This window comes from Capsicum annuum, chromosome 11 (genome assembly GCF_002878395.1).
Source record: "Capsicum annuum cultivar UCD-10X-F1 chromosome 11, UCD10Xv1.1, whole genome shotgun sequence".
Taxonomy (NCBI): domain Eukaryota; kingdom Viridiplantae; phylum Streptophyta; class Magnoliopsida; order Solanales; family Solanaceae; genus Capsicum; species Capsicum annuum.
In genome coordinates, this window is record NC_061121.1 from 20,394,214 (window position 1) to 20,399,738 (window position 5,525).

Sequence of the window (5,525 nt, forward strand, 5' to 3'; positions counted from 1 at the left end):
TAACATATAATTTTGACGATTTAAAAGAATTTAAAATGCATATAGATGAATTATTAGAAAAACAATATATACAAAAAAGTAATAGTAAACAAAATAGTCCCAGCATTTATAGTAAATAAACATAGTGAACAAAAAATAGGAAAAAGTAGGATGGTTATTGACTATAGAAATTTAAATGCAAAAACTATAACATATAATTATCCAATACCAAATAAGATATTAAAAATAAGGCAAATACAAGGATATAATTATTTTAGCAAATTCGATTGTAAATCAGAATTTTACCATCTAAAGTTAGAAGAAGAATCTAAAGAATTAACCGCATTTACGGTACCACAAGGATTTTATGAATGGAACGTATTACCATTTGGATATAAAAATGCACCAGGTAGATATCAACATTTTATGGATAGTTATTTTAAATAATTATCTAATTGTATAGTATACATAGATGATATATTATTATATACAAAAACTAAAGAAAACATTTAAAATTATTGGAACAGTTTACAGATATAATAGAAAAATCGGGAATAAGTCTAAGCGAAAAGAAAGCTGAAATTATGAAAAATCAGATAGAATTTTTAGGAATACAAATAGATAAAAGTGGAGTAAAAATGCAACAACATATAGTACAAAAAATAATAAATTCGAAAGAAGAATTAGATACAAAGAAGAAATTACAATCATTTTTTGGATTAGTAAACCAAGTAAGATAATATATTCCAAAATTAGCAGAAACTTTAAAACCACTACAGAAAAAATTAAAAAAGAATGTAGAATATAACTATAACGAAGAAGATAAAAAACAAGTTCAAAAAATAAAATTACTTTGTAAAGAATTACCAAAATTACAATTTTCAGATGAAAATAGAAAATTTATATATATAGTAGAAGCAGATGTTAGTGAATATAGTTATGGAGGAGTACTTAAATATCGATATGAAGCAGACAAATTAGAACACCATTGTAGATATTACTCAGGTACGTTCAATGAGACAGAAATAAAATGAGAAATAAATAGGAAAGAATTATGTTCATTATATAAATGTTTGTTAGCATTTGAGCCATGTATTGTATATAACAAATTTATTGTACGAACAGATAATACACAGGTACGCTGGTGGTTAACAAAGAAAATACAAAATTCAGTTACAACAAAAGAGATTCGGAGATTAGTCTTCAATATATTAAATTTCACATTTATAATTGAAGTAATCAGTACTAACAAGAATGTTATTGCAGATTACATATCAAGACAAAGCTACACAGACTGAAATAATAGAAGAAGATACCCTAGAAAAAATACTCAACACCCTAATTACGTTTTCAATGAAAGTGGACAGTATGGGTAATGAGATAGAAAAGCTAAAGACTAATGAAGATAAACTGAAGTCTATAGCTACAAATCAGCTAACTCAGCAGTGTGCAGAGCTATGTCGATCGGAAGACATTAAAGTTCCAGAATGTTATTGCAGATTACATATCAAGACAAAGCTACACAGACTGAAATAATAGAAGAAGATACTCTAGAAAAAATACTCAACACCCTAACTACGTTTTCAATGAAAGTGGACAGTATGGGTAATGAGATAGAAAAGCTAAAGACTAATGAAGATAAACTGAAGTCTATAGCTACAAATCAGCTAACTCAGCAGTGTGCAGAGCTATGTCGATCGGAAGACATTAAAGTTCCAGAGCTAGAAGGAGACGATAGGACACTCCATAAAACCCATAACATTTATCAATCTACTTCTGCAGGTACAAGCAAAGGAGTTAGTCGACCAAGATACCAGAACATGAATATGAATAAAATATTTGAGAAACCATTTATACCGAAAACACAAAAAGACCCCTTGTTTATACCCCCACAAATCACCACATACCGAGATAGCCTGAACCAAGATAAAAAAGTTTACAACTATGCAGCCCAAAAATACATAGAAAATATCTATAGAGTACAAACTTTTCTAAACCTTAACCCCAGAGCTACAAATATCAAAGAACCAAACACAAACTATATAACCCAAAAATTACAAGGATATAACAAGCTAATTGCACTACCCAAAACCAACCCAAGCCTAGTAAAAACTTGTTTTGACTATGGATTATTAAACACCATATACACTCAAGACGGAGAAGAACTAACAGCTATGGAAGAATTACACAAGATATTCACCACCTACAAAAGGATAACAAAAGGAAATCTATTTTATATAAAGTGTTATGCTGCACCAGCAGAGATATTATACGACGAAATAAAACCAGTTATACATGTTGTAAAAATAGGACTAACCAGAGATATGATCATACCAGAAGATATTACACAGCAACAGGAGATACCCGATTTCTACGCAAATAAATGACTCATTGGACTAGCTACGATTATACAAGAATTAGCAAATAATTATACTAATGGAAAACCTAATATGGAGTTATTATTCGAGAGACCATCAAATGATTTATTCAAATTCAAAAGAGCTACGACAAGCAGATATGGAAGATGTTAGGCAATGGATAATGCTATTACTTAACCCAGAAAAACAATCTACCGCAAGAGCAATTAAAAAAGGATTTATTTCAGACGAATTACTGACAAGATATTGTAAAATAATTGGACACAAATATCCAGATCATCAATGTTCAAGATGTAATGGAGAAGATAACATTATTCCAGAAGTACACCTAAAATAAAAATCAAGAAGATGGACATGCCAGCTAGAAAGATAAGATAAGAAGCAACAGATACGACACCAATGGAAGAAGACAAGATATTAAATTATTTACGTAAAATTGTTAGAATTGTTAGTTTTATTGTATAGACTTTTCTTTTTTAGCCTCCTAGCCTTTTTTAAAGGCTATGGCACTAAGTTTTTATTGTATAGACTTTTCTTTTTTAGACTCCTAGCCTTTTTGACTTTTCAAAAGGCTATGGCACTTAGGATTCTAGTTTTAGAATTTTTTAAACGTGTAAAGACTCATGTAAAAACTTTGTAAAGATTTTTCATTCTATAAATGAAAGAAACCGAAGGCATTGCAGGGAAAGCCTTCATTTGAAGCAATACTCTCTCCAGTCCACAACAAATATTTTGCTCAGTTAATTAAAAAACAGACATACTTCAATGGAAAAGACTATGGAGGAACAAACTTCAGAAATATCAAAACTACCCGAACAGGTATATTTATTTATGATTATGAATAGCTAAATTCATAGTTCCCAACAATCATGATATGATAAAATAAATTCATATTAGTTACTTTATAGTAGAATTATTCGAAGAATAATATGTTAAGAAGTTTTTTAGCAAAGTGAAAACGGAGAAAAATCCCTAAGAACTATGCCATCCTAAAGGTGAAACCAATGAGGCAAGAAGCCGTGGCGGGGAGTAACCAGAGTAGAGGCGCTGTTTAAGGGAAAAAGTATCCAAATTACCATGCTAATAATGACCAAAGAACATGTTATTTAAGAATAATCTAGTATATAGTAATCTAAGATGACCATATTTTGTTATGTACATGGTTGAAGGAAATATTTTGAAAAAAGCAATTTTAGGAAAATGAATAATTATTTATCTGATGTGATGGTAGATAAATTTAAAATACTTATTTTGTATGCACTTAAAGATATAAAAGTAGTAGATATAAGAAAAATCATATTAGAAAAAGCATTTGGTAAATATTACATGACTAGAGTAAATTATATACCATACCTACCTAACTACTCTTACAAATACTTACCATGATAAATTACATAAAAAATTTAGAAAAAGATATGAGAAACATACAGTTACTAGAAAAATAGATGAAAATAAATATAGACAAATACATGAAAAATAAAGATATAAAATATATAGAATTTCTTAATAAAAATACGCAAGAACTACTAAGACTAAAACAAACAACTACAAAATATTATAATAAAATTAATTTTAAAAGATAGATCATCTAGATTATCTTAAAGTTTTAATCTTATATATACTCAAAGATATAGAAATTATAGACATTAAGAAAATAATATTAGAAAAAGTAATAGACTATGAAATTGAAACCATAGATTGGATAGAACAGTTATACCGAGAAATTTATCCAAAAGGATATTATTCAGATTAAGAGATGTTAGAATATATTAGAAAGACTAGAGAAAATCAAGATAATCTAAATAAAGAAATTAATTATAGAAAGCGAATTAGAAAAATAATGGAGAATCTAAAAGAAAAATTAATATGGATAGAAGAAACCTTAGAAAATTTAGAAAAAAGTACATGTGACAGTTTATATAATTTAAAAAACTCACTACGAGAAGCACAACACAAGATAATAAATAACATTGAAAATCTAGAATTAGATATACATTACAGTACAGTTAGGATAAATTATTATACAGAAATTTGTAACTCTGCAATTACTACAGGATAAAATAATAAACTAAATAAATTAATGAATACATCTTACGAAAAGAATAAATCACTTTTAAAGTCAACTAATATTTAATTTATATAAATAAATTTTTTGTTTGAATTTGGTAAAATAACTATTAATATATTTATTTTACAAATCCCACACAGAGAGTTCAGTCTACCCTGTGATTATATTATAAGTAAGTAATCTGATATAAAATATAGTGACATTGACTCCAAAAATTTTAACCCTTGTGTAAGTTGGACATACATATCATTTTAGTAAGTCATAATTATGAGTAACCCATGTTTTTCCCCAATACACAAATCAACTAATTTATTTATTATGGAAACAATGAGGATTTTGACTTTGGAAATATTCGTTAGTGTGACTTGGAATAACTGATTTTGAAAATTTCCTTGTTGAATATTTATTATATGATAATTATGAAAAATAAGTATTTTGAAAAGTACGATAATACTCCAAAAATCTAGAAATATATCTAACACTAAATATTTTGAAAAGTTTGTGGAGTAATTTATTTGAAGCTAGTATATATATACCTTTTACAAAATTAATCTATTTCTTCGCCAAAGAAAGTTATGTTAAAATATTATATTAGTATTTAAGACTTTTCTAATATTTAGAACTTTAAATTCAATAAATAAATTATACGATAATTTTGATGGAAGGTTCTTAAGGATCTTTGTTCTTACTAATCTTATAATGGACGAGTAAAACCTATTTGAGATTAAAATTATTCAAACAAGAAACATGTTCAATTAATAATTACATTTGAAATCTTTGAAAAGAAAATTACTAACAGTATTCAAAGATAAACAAACTTAAAATTTAATAACAATATTCAAGCAATAAATATATTTTAATTTATTATTAATATTCAAGAAGTATATATATTTAGTTATTTTTCAAACGAAAAACTTAATATCATAGTCCTCAAAAATGAAATAAAAACAACTTAAAAATAAATATTATTTTAAATAGTTCTTTGATAGAACCGGTATTTATTTGTACGGTCCTTACAAAGTCGTTCGACCATATGCTAAGGCTCGTTCAGTACTATGAGTTGATGAATAGTTGGGAGAGGGAAAAGATACAAGCAATGA